Source organism: Xenia sp. Carnegie-2017, unplaced genomic scaffold, assembly GCF_021976095.1.
Source record: "Xenia sp. Carnegie-2017 unplaced genomic scaffold, XeniaSp_v1 HiC_scaffold_13, whole genome shotgun sequence".
NCBI classification, from domain to species: Eukaryota; Metazoa; Cnidaria; class Anthozoa; order Malacalcyonacea; family Xeniidae; genus Xenia; species Xenia sp. Carnegie-2017.
The window spans coordinates 1630706-1643861 of record NW_025813436.1 but is presented as its reverse complement, the minus strand read 5'-3'; positions in this window follow the sequence as shown (position 1 = coordinate 1643861).

Here is a 13156-nt window from a genome sequence, read left to right as displayed (position 1 = left end):
ATTATAGTGCTAGTCACATGATTTAGTAAGCACTATTTATTGTATGCTAACTTTACATTTTCACACTTTAACTTGTGTTCTGCTCGACACCGCATGGCTTAGATCAACGCTCTTTATGTAACTAAAACTATTAAATATATGTCGTTTTGCTTTTGCTTTAACAATAAATTAACACTTACTACAAATGGTGCACTGCATTGTGATACCAATCGTATCAAATCATCCTCAAAGAAGAGCACAAAGAAGGTAAAGAAAAGAAGAAAAACACTTAGGCATATGAGAAAAAACTATGTGGATAGTTGTGAACAGAAGGAATGAAAAACTTATGAAGCTGATACTTTCTAGTCTCAGTAAGATCTTTAAATGCGAATTTTTCCTATTTCTTATTTCCTTTTAGAAGGAAATCTTTGTGACGCGATTACTTTTTTAACGTTTGTTGTAGAAAGCTCAATTTTTTGTGGTAATAGCTAGTTACTGAATCTAATGCATGACACAAATTTAATGATGTTTAAAAATAATGAAAATTAAGATTCATGCATCTAACGAAGAACGAAATTTTTCTGAATACCCAGTTGTTTCTTATTAACACGACAGGCTCATTTCTATGTTAAATTTTGATCAAAATGAAACGTTTTGCAGTTAGAAAATATAGAATGTAAAAAGTAATAGTTGTTTGTACTTGCCTAATGAACTAATCGTAAGTTACTTCTTTGTATTTCGATTTCGCTGGAAGATTAAAAGTTGTACACCATCTTTTATCCTCAACGGCAATATTTGGAACGTCTCGCAAGGAATATTGGGAACAAGAAAAGTCTCGCGGGATGTTCCACGACGAATTGTGTTTTCACCTGCTTTGTGAGATCAGAAATTCGTAACAGAATCCTTCCATTTCCTTACATTCATTTGCTTTATTGAAATATTCTAAAGAATCTTCAGAAATTCAAAAGTGGATAGTCAGATTTCCATTATTCTTGGAAAGTAATGTCTTTCCTCCAATGTTTTTGTGATGGTTGAGCCATGTATTCTTCTTACAATTCCTATTTCTTGTGCGACTCGCATGTTTCTCATAAAATGACTTCGTATTTTAGTTTATCGTGAACATTTTTGTATACAAGTAGCTGAGTTCTTTTGAATAAGCTACTTTACAGACGGCAGTTCGCTCCATTTCCATATCTTCTATGTTATAGCGTCCATTATTTATTTTCCTTGTTTATTGCGTCTATTCGTGTTCCCTGAAATGTGCCAATAAGCAATTCGATCTTGTTCTGGCATACAGCTACAATGAAGTGTATTTGATGATGTCAAAGCGAAGTTTATCACTTTAAACCACGACGTTTTATAGCATTTTTGTATATACAGGCAACGAGATGTATTCTTTATAAAAGACGTTCTTACCATGGTGAAGCTTTGTAGTCTCAGACTCGGTTTTTAATTGTTTTAATTAAATTTAGGAATTCTTTTGGGTGTTTAAATTCCGTGACCATTGTACACATATAGTCATACATCACACATAGTCATTTCATTTTTTTCTGTTGGTAACAAATGTTATGTTGATAAAATCTGTTACTTATATGTTTGTATATATATAAAGCTATGTAGCTATATCTATGTGCTATTATTTTTAGCGGTAATGATGTAAATGTTCAACCGAATAGTTTATTGCATTATAAAGTAATGTTTGCATATTTAGTTTATAATGACAATAACAACTTGGTGAAGACTTCAAAGAGCTTTTGCTTACAAGACCTCATGCATAAAATACATTGTACGTGGCGTACGTAAAATATTTGTTTCAAAGAACGTCTTTGTTGGTTTTTCCCTCCTGTGGAAATAAAAGTGTGTGTGAAATCTTTCGCTTCTTTAACTCTCTAAATGTTATAAATGTTGCAGTTTGTTGTCTTCATTAAGCGTGATTTGATGTTTGAGCTCTGTTCTGATGTTACTTCTTAATCTGCTAAAAGAGTGATAATCTGTTGAAACTTAAGATATGTGTTATTTGTGTATACTTAACGTGTCCAGTGTTTCAGTTAACGAAATGATGTGGTAACAATTCTGTATATACTGCAGTTTAGAGCTTTTGCCTGATCTCATGATGATAGTTTAACCTCTTCTTATAGTTTAGTGTTTTCCTCGCAATAATGATTTAATAGGTCAAGAAAATTCTTATTTTTAATTATATTGTGTAATCTTTTCATTGTATGCATTATATTCATTGCACATTTTATACGTTATCAACAACGCTCGCTATAGTGTGTTATATTTATACAATTCCAATATTGGTTTTGGTGGATAACATGGTGGATTTTTCTTATGATGAAGTAATAACTCCACATATATTATTGGGAAGACTGTAGAGCATTCCCTGCACATTTGCACTGTTTTATATTTTTACGACATTTGTACGTGTAAGAACATTGCTTGTCTGTACATTTATGCTAACTTCAAAGCCAAGAGAAATAATTAAATGGGTTTGTTAATCTACTTGAACTCCTTGTGAAGCTCTTGAATTTATAATGCTTTTTCAAATGCTCTTGATTAGTCTTGAGAATCTCAGATGACGTCAAGTAAATTCTTAATGCTCTTGAAAAGTCTGGCAGTTAATAGTGATAATATCTGTATGTATTTGTTCAACGTTTTTCAGTACACAACAACTAACTTTCTTAAGCTTTTTACTTTAAGATGTGTAGCATCTTTCTGAATACAAACACAGTACCCAATAAACTTTTTTAAAAATTAGTCTTTTTTCTGTAATTCTGTATGAAAAGTATGATTAAAATACGAAAATCCAACGGGCTCAAAATCTTGATAATGCTTTATCTAATCCACAGCCATATAATATGTATTTTCTTTTTTAGAATCTATAAAGGCATCCCCGTTAATAAACCACCTCGTCGAGTAATTTCTTGTAACCATTCAACACAGTGGTAGTTAGTCTTTTCATCATTCAACTGAGGCAAGTTTCCCTTTTCCTCTCAACCACTTTCTTGCACTGGGGGTCTCAAAGACTACAGTTAATGCAAAAAAGTTTAAGTTGGCTGGTGGAAAGTGTTTTGAATATGTTCAAGTCTGTATGGGTCACTCTACTTTGAAGTTTTTTTATACAAACTGTATCGCTACCATTATGCCCGGTAAACTTGTATAGGTTAACCCACCTAAATTAAAACTAGCTGGTTAGATCGCTGTTTTCTTCTTTCCTTTCTCTAATTTTCTGAAAAGAGGATTTTGTAATTGTAATATAATTGGTCAGTCAGATTTGATAAGAGCGATAGTGGACTGTAGTAAAGTGATTTATTAACATACGATATGCTTAACTGAATCGTTTATATTGTTTAAATTCGTAAAATTTGAACAGTCGCCTTTGAATGTAATTTGCTCTTGTGACATTTTCAATTCGCGGTACATTCTGTATGGAAGCTTTATTGCAACGGTATTGCTACTATATTATACACATAAATTTTTTTGTTTCAATTTTGACTCACTCAGGCTAAATTTCTCTGGTTTGCCTGTTGGTTCTCCTGATGTCTTTCCTGTTCTCGACTATCCCGAAAAAAGAATTTCATGATTGAAAATAAATTGGTTGGTGAAATCATGACATGAGCCATCACTAGTTTCTTTTTCTAATTGTATATATTTAATCATTTTTCCATTATGTATATATACGAAACTTCGAAATCACTTAAAAAGCATAAGAAAATATTGCTACCATTTATGCAATCATGTAATGTGTATTTGTCTCACCCCACTCAAAACATTCTGATTTACACGTTGTCACTGCTGCTGTCTTCTTTGTTGTTGTCTCGTTTGCTATAAAAACGATTATATGATCATAAATAAATTGCTAAGTCATGCAGATCTGACATGAGCCAGAGGCAATTTTGTGTCTTAGAAGATTGGGTGCGTAGCTAAGTCGTGTTTGTATTATTAAAAAATTTAAATGTATTGAACTTGGAGAGTTGGATTCTATGTAAACTGTTCTGGTTACATTTTTTTCTTCGTAGAAAGTAATCATTCTATATAGAATTCTTGGATTCTCTAACTTTACTACTATCTATGCAGCCATGAATTTTTAGCTTCACTCACCCAAGCCATGTTTTTCCTGTTCGTGAGTCGTTGCTGTTGCTGCTCTTCTCTTCTTGGACGAAAGTGGCGGTGCATTTCATTCATTGGGTGCTCTTTCAGAGGAGACATCTTTCCTAGGTGTGATCCTCTGTGGTCAAAAAAAATAATTTTTAACTCTGAAGATGACTACCGCTAAGATTGTCGAGACGTCAGTCAACAACAACAAAAACAGTCCTTCTCAGGACTATACCAACCTGGATGATCTACATTTACAAACATGTAAGATACTCCCGGGTTCAAACCATTTACTTTATTACTTGATGCTTATTGATAATTTAGCTACTTAGGTAAAGTGGCATCACAACTTTAGTAGCTATATCAGGACAGAGAAATAAGATTAATCAATTTATTGACATGGCTGTAGTTGTTTTATATATAAGAGTAAAGAATTTAAAGAATTTCACCAAAAATAATACCTTGAGTAGTTGAGTTGTACATGCATTTTCTTTATTTCTTCATTTGTTTTTTATTTGATAACCACAGAGCTTTCATGGCGAAGCTTTAAAACTTTAAGTACCTACATATACCAAATGAATTAAATTCTTTTTTCGACATAGTCGTTCGCTGATTGGGCTTCATGATTCGTTTCAAAAAAGAATGTGCAATTTTGAACCAATTTTGACATTCATGTAATTTATGATTAAAGGCATGTTGGTTACCCCATTGTATTCTGTTTGTATTGTCAAATACAATGCTACTGGTAATTGCTATATAGCAAACCTTGCATAAACCTACAGAAGATAATAGTGTAGTGAAATTCCTAATAAACACCAATAACATTAAGCTGTCCTTAATTGCAAATTTTACCCTAATAATCTTTGTCTAACCTTTAGCAGAAAAATGTTTTGTGTTTTTTCTCCAGAAGTAAATTTTCTGGCACTGTAAGAGGAGATGGGTTACAATAAACTTGCATGGTTTAAAGTCTGAAATTTTCTAAGTCTATGAATTGTCCCTTGTAGTACGTCATTTCTAATTTAACTCATAATATAGAGGTGTGAATTGGGATCTGGGGGGTCTGTGCTTGACAACTTTGTAGAAATTTTTAAAGATTATATCTTTTTTAGAATAGAATTATTTTAAAGTAAATTTTATGTTCCTAGGCATGCTAATGAGCCATATATTTGGCATGATAATGAGCCTAAATATTTGGCAAAACATTCAAGTATTGTTCACTTTAGTTTATTTTTGAAAAAAACATAAGCAAAATTTTTTGTTTTTACGGAAAAACGATGCCCACAAAACAGTTCGTATTGCTCAAAAACGCTGAAAATGGCATTTCCAAGGCTTTAAAATTCAGGAGAGAATGCCTCGAGACCCCCAGGTGCGAAACACCTCCGGCGTTCCATGACTGATGTTTGAAAAATCCTAAATCCGCCTCTGCTCGACAAAATCGAAAATATTTCTTGCAGGACGAAAATATCATACAATGAATTGACTCAAGTTATCTTTGCTAGAAATATCACTTCGAAAATGCAATATTTTAATTGCTCCAAGTTTCTATGGAAGCATATTGCTTCTTCATGGAGGTTGTATAAATATTGACGTAGGCCTGTCTTCAAGTATCAAATATTGTTTGCAATAAACACAAAATCGTCGGAAATTATGACTTTTCGGGTGTGATTAGAAAAAAGTAACAATAAACAGCGCATTCTATATAATTAGGTTAAGTTTACTACCATAATAGAAGTGTCTATATATGCAATCTAAGACTACGTTTACACTACGCCGGATAAACGCTTCTCTATAATTGGACTGGGTTTATCCTGATCCGTTTAAATTGCGCTGCAGTTTTGCGGGTGTTTACACATAATGTCTCTTGCTGTCAAAATTCGTTAGTTGTTTGTGAAAGATGTCGCCATTTCTTATTTGCATATTACTAGATGTTTATAACTCTAGCCATAGGTTATGAAAAACAATGATATTTAGTAATTACAACGGAATTAGTCATTGAAAGCTTTTCAGTACGTAAAATGATTACCATCCGAATTAAAGCCAATTTATGCTTCTTAAGACATGTGGCGCGCGACACTCTGGCTTGTGCAATCTATTGCCACGCGCCATCCGACAATCAAATAAAGCATTTATAGTAAACGCGACAACCCATGCGACAACCACGCGAAATCTGCATACATATTTAAAATTATGTTGACATTTACATCAAGTAGTTCATTGACAGCATTGTTAATATGCTTTGTGAATCGAATTCATTTCTGCTAAAATTTCAGACGAGTAAGAGCTCGAACTCAAGGAAGAAACAATATTGCTGTTGTTGCAACGAAAAAGGAAGCGACATTGTAAAAGAAGATGGTGTGTCCGTCCACTTCATCAGTCAAGAAAAACTGAGGGAGATTTTGTGCTGGTTCAACAAATGCGTGCTATTGATGAAGAAATGCACTTCAAATATTTTCGCATGTCAGTCAACCGCTTTGATGAGATTGCTCACAAAATCAGACCTTTTACTAACCATGCCGGAACTCACTCTAGTCCTGTTGAACTGAAGGAGAGACATGCAGTGACTCTCAGAATTTTGGCGTGTGGTGGATCACAGCAAAGTATTGCAGCCAGCTACAGTCTTGGATCAACGACTGTTTCATGCATTGTTTCCGAAGTATGCAAAACAATTTGGAATGCAATGAATAGAGAGTTTGTAGGTTGCCCTTCTGGGACCTCGTGGAATGAGATTGCCGTGATTTCTGGAGGTTATGGAACTTTCCTAACTGCTTAGGTAGCATTGACGGAAAACATGTTATCAGAGCACCCCCATCTTCTGGCAGTGATTATTTTTGTTACAAGTCAACCCATTCAGTTGTTTTGATGGCTGTTTGTGATGCACTGTGCAACATTTTAATGGTTGATATTGGAGCATATGGGTGAGAGAGTGATGGAGGTGTGTTTAAATAAAGTCAATTTGGGGACAACCTGCTACATGGGAGATTACAATTGCCATTTCCCCAAGTGGTAGCAAACACCAATATACCTGTTGCCCATGTCTTTGTTGCAGATGCTGCTTTTCCGCTGCATGTTAACATGATGCGACCATATCCAGGTAGGCATGCACAACAGATACATCAATCACATTTAATTACTTAGTCTACCATTTCTTTATTGTATGAAAAAAGATGCCACAAACAGATACTGCAAATGCTTCCACTTAGTATTTATGATTTTTCTTGTTAGGCTCTAAACTCACTGAATCAGAAAGAGTTTACAACTACAGGCCCTCCAGAGCAAGAAGAGTTATAGAGAACTCATTTGAAATCTTGTCTGCTAAATGGAGGATTCTTGGATGACAAATGGAATTTCATCCACAAAAGGTAGTTGATATTGTGAAAGCATGTGTTGCTCTTCACAACTTCCTCAACAAAACAGATGTCACAAATGCTTCAACTTCTTGATATATTCTATCAAACTTCACTGATACAACCACTGCTTTGCATGACACACAAGAAAGAGAATGGAGGAAAATTGTTGCACATGATACTAACTTACTAGATATGAGGCGGCTGTCCAATGCAAGGCCATCACGTGCTGAAACAGCTGTTCGAAATGACTTAAAGAGTTATTTTATGTCAGCTCATAGGATGCTGACATGGCAAGCAAATGTTGTAAATAGAGGAAGTCTGAGGTCAAGACCTTGAGCATATTTTGATTACGCATTAACTAAATTATTTAAATAACCCTTACAAATACCCAAAATAACCCTAAATGTTAAAAAATTGTGTTAATATTTTTCGTAAATTATAGGTAAATGAATATGAATTCATAACATTGCAGTGGTATAGCCAGCCAGATAATTATTAGCAGCATTCATTTTTTTAGAAATGTATTAATTTTATTGTAATTATTATAATTCAAAGACAAAAATATTTACTTAGCATAAAATTTTGGGCTGCCTACATCTGTAACATTGCATGCAGCATTAATGTGAATGCCCTCCAGGATTGTCATAAAATACAAAACTCAATGATTACTACTTTGAAATATAGTTTTTTACCATCCATGTTTATTTTGCCTTTAGCTTTATCAGCCAAAAACCTTCACAATACAAAAAGCTATTTCTCTCTACAACAAAACTAAGTTGAATATGTCTTAATATATCTCCATGACACATTCACTGCATAAATACAAAGTTTTATTAATTAAAGTCACTACTGTAAAGTTTCTTTTCTATTTCAAATAAAATTTTATTAATAGCAAATTTTGCTTCTGATTTCAGTTGTGGTGGAAACTTCTTCAGTGTATCTGCTATTGTCTCTGCAAATCTTATTTCTTTATTTGAGCTATGAGCTATTCTTCTCTTAATAATTTTACTGAGTCCAGTCTCTCTAAAAGTGCTGATGTTGTGGGTAAGGCAGCTCTCTTTTGGACCTTTTAGATGAGGATGGCGACATCTCACATCTGTCTGAACTTAAGGACTGGCCAGGTGAGGTCTCTCGGATAGCTGAGACAATCACAGAGAGAGGTCCTGCAATGAGGGGTACTGGCCCTAGAAAGAGGGGTACTTGGCCTTGAATTAGAGGTGCTGGCTTCTGGAGAGATAGATTACAAGTCTTCTAGAGATATAGTACTTAAACTGGTAGGATCCTCATCAGTACCCGAGAGGTGGGCCTCGATTGAATAATCTGTACGGCCATTCTCAGTTAGATACTATGTATAAATGTGGCAGCGTTCACAATACTACATAATTGGAGACGACTCAAATCTCTTTTAAGCTGCGTATGGACGAGAGATGCTCGCCACTATAGCAGTTTACTGGATGGCGCAATACACTCGAAACATGGTGCCATTCTCCAATCCCTGTGGGCTTGGTAGCTCAAGAGGTAGAGCGGCGGACTAGTATCCCGAAAGGTGCGAGTTCGATCAAATCTCGTCCAAGTCACATGTTGAGTTACCTCTGATAAGGGAAAATTCGAGTCTCACGATGTTTGATAAAGCTAGACAACCACGAAAGGCTAATGACATTAGCAAGTATAATTTTTTCGCCAGGATCACCACTCTTCGATTTCAAACGCTTTTTGGCTTTCGTAAATCAGTCCCGTATTTTCTTCCATTTTTGTCTGCAAACAGCATCATTTGTTTCGAGCTTTTCGGCGATTTCCTCTCATGAATTCGCAGTTTTTTGTAGGTCTTTATAATCCCGTCTAGACGAGTCATATATATCAGGATATTTCCTAACTTCTGCTAATCTTTCTTCGAATCCATCCACGATTTAATATTTTTCCTTATTTGTGATAAACATTTAATGAGACAAACACAATTGACCAACCACGTGTGATTACATAGCAATTATCTTGCGCGACAATTCGACAAATTGTCTGCAACTATTTGCGAGGCGCACGTGTGCGATTCTCACTTGACTCATAGATTTGTTCCATTGTTTTTGTTTTTCTGTAACTACAGCTCCTCGGAAAGGACCCTGTAATTGTGGTCTGATAGGGTATGCAGGATCACCATATATGCATAAAATATCTCCTTGCATGTTAAATGAACATTGCTGTAACATGTCGAGCTCGAGAATACCAGATTGGGCAAGCATTGCACTGTCATGCCTTTTTCCTTCGACTGGACCATAAAGATTAGCTATCATGACTGATGGTGTTGCAATGGATTGAAACTTAATAGCATGAACTTTCTTGTGTCCATTATAAAGTGTACGTTGCAATCGACCTGGTCGTGCAACAGGACGAACAGTCCCGTCGATGAACCCCCAGCAGTTGTTAGGAGCTGCACCCTTTTGGTGTATAACTGTAGCAAACTCCTCTAAATGTTCTGGTTGCAATCACGCCTGGTTAAGATCAGTGAGCAAATGATGCCATCGTTCATGAATTACGTTCAGAACTTGATTCGATATCATGTACAACTGAGGTTCAGGTCTGGCAAATCTATGAATCATATCAACATATCTGAAGGATAAGCAAACCTCTTCAAAAAAATGCATATTCCCTCAATGTTGTATACTTTTAGTCCATAATAGCATTTTATTTCCCCATGCAATTCCAATATTTCAGCAAGGTTGTAAATATAATTTTGGAAGAAGCGAAATTCTGCTAAACATTCATCATCCGTCATTCGATCTACATCGAAGTCTTCATAACGCCAAAACGGTATCCTAGTGCTTTTGGGTTTAGTTACATCGTATAGCAGAGCAAATTCTTCATCATCTATCGCGTTCAAAGCATGAGCGAACACAGTAATTTCCCTAAGACTCGGAATATTAAAGTTTAATGAATGTTTATTTACACACAAAAGTCTTAGCACATGAAATCGTAAGGTTAAATTTAAGCGGGAAACGGCAACGTCAACCGTGAAATTATGTCAAATGCTACTTCCGTTTTGGTGATATGACGCCATATTCCTCATGCGACATGGCGCGCGACACTTGTCGCACGAAGTGTAAATTAGTGTAAACGTAGTCTAGTACCCGTCATAAGTTTTTGATTTTTCAGTTGTGGGAGCAATGACATCTCAGACACGTCAAAAACTCTTTTAAAACACAATTGAAGGAAAAACTGTTTCACTAATTTGACATTTGACATAATTTCACATAATTTCACATAATTTCACATAATTTCACATAATTTCACATAATTTCACATAATTTCACTAATTTGACATTTGACATAATTTCACGGTGAAATTATGTCAAATGCTACTTCCGTTTTGGTGATATGACGCCATATTCCTCATGCGACATGGCGCGCGACACTTGTCGCACGAAGTGTAAATTAGTGTAAACGTAGTCTAGTACCCGTCATAAGTTTTTGATTTTTCAGTTGTGGGAGCAATGACATCTCAGACACGTCAAAAACTCTTTTAAAACACAATTGAAGGAAAAACTGTTTCACTAACAAAAACCTGTAAATACAGAATGACTTCACTTTCCATGATGCAAGGCTTATGAGCACAGTCACGTGCCGTTTAATCTAAGCAGGGCGTTAGCACTTTCTAATTAATCAATATTATATGCAGTGGCGTAGGTTTGAACCAGGCCGCTTGTGGCCCTTCCTAGATGGGGCGCCCCTCCCTCAACTGTCACAACATAAACATTTTCCTAATAATTGTTATTAGGATACAATATTAACTGTTTTTAATTTATATGCAAAAAAAAATACCAAATAGAGCTTTTAATTTACTTCCTCGAACTTAAATCCACGAATGACTTTAAATATGAAATTTCCAGTCCTTCAGCTTGCCCATATATAACCCTAGTTTTTTATCTTTATTTTTGTAAACAACACCGTTCAGAGTGCTCTCTTGCAAGAAGATCAAAAGAAGACCTTAATTTCTTGAGTGTTTTTCTTGATTCTTTTCAGATGGTAAAACTGACAACGATATTTGGACCACAATGAAAAGATCCCTCGGACACCAACGACAACTCGTGAGTATTTCCAAATCAAACAAGCTCTCGTTAATTACAGGGGAAATAAAAACCTGTATATAATACTTTCAACTTGGCTCAAGTCGTACTTTCAACTGACTATACTCCTTGAAATGCAGTCATAATCAAGACTGTATTGTGCCAAAAAATGATAATTTACTAATTTTACATCTGTCAGTTTACATTTTGCTAAAGGGTTTCTTTTGCCCAGTGCCCTGGTTTAATGGCCTTTGTTCATGCAATTAATGGTCATATACATGGATATTGTTCCTGTGTAATTTCACCTTTTATATTTGCTTTGTTATTCATTTTTTTATTATAGTTTCAAAACGCCTAGGAGATCAAGAGCAAAGTGCTCACGCAAGAGCATGACAGATCAAGTCCATATCATAATGAAGTAAATTTATATATTATTAGAATGGGTATTTAAACATTTTTATTATTTCCAAACATACCATTTGCAAGTCACGATCATGTCCTAAATCCCATAAGATACATTATAACAGTGAAGATGCAATTGATTTATTGACTCTGAATATGACTACCGCTAAGGCTGTCGAAACGTCAGTCAACAACATCAAAAACAGTCCTTCTCAGGACTACACTAATCTGGACGATCTACATCTACAAACAAGTAACAAAAGTTTTTAGTTTTCTAAAAGAAGAAAGCTCGATAAAGATGATATTTCCCACAAAATTTACGGATGAGGAAAAAAAACAATCGCTTGAAGAGGCAAAAATAACGTTCAAAAATTTACAGTGTAAAGCAGCTGTTTTGCTTTTTTAAACCGACTACAGAAGTCATTGTTTTAATCAGTTGATGGATGAAAAAGGCGAAGACGTGATGATTTTTGACGGAACTGATGGCAAAAATCATAGATTACGAGAACATTCACCACATACAGGTTGTTGTGCTGGTTAAAAGAAATGGAAAGGCTGTCATCACTGATAAATGGTCAGAGTGCGTTTTGGACATTTGTAAAAAGGAAGGTGAAGAAGGCCATGCTAATAATAATAATCGTAATAAAAAGCTTAAAGAGAAGTTGGCATTTGACTCACTTTAGACAATGCACATTTGCTCAAGATATGTACTTTTTCGTTCTATACTCTTACAGCACTATATAAATATGACCTTCTGAAAAAAACGGATCCTTCTCACTCACGGCTTCTGTTTATATAAGGAGCATTTCTGAGTTATTTCTCTCATTCTAGATATTCCTTTGGACTCTAATGGCCTCTAGCCAGCGTTTATTTCACTCCTGAAATTCGAATAAAGGAAATGGAAGAATAGTCATTTGCTTGATTCGCCAGGGGCTGTAATGCACAAGGAAAAGTAGCCTTAAGATCACCATTACAACTGCCAAAGAAATTACGACTGAAAAAAGTATTTTAGTAAAAGACAAAGCAATTAGTCATTATTATTCGAACAGGCCTATCACATTCATCGTATCAATCCTCCACTGAGCCATGGTGCACACGCGTAGAGTGATTAGACGATTTCTGTTGATTGTTTATTTATTTAATTTAAATGAAGTCAATGAACAACTAGTTAATCACGATCTCATTCATAATTCGGAATTTTTTAAAAGCTCAAATATTCCATTTATAAATGATGATGACATGTAATACTTGTCGGAACGTTTAGAAAAAATAATATTT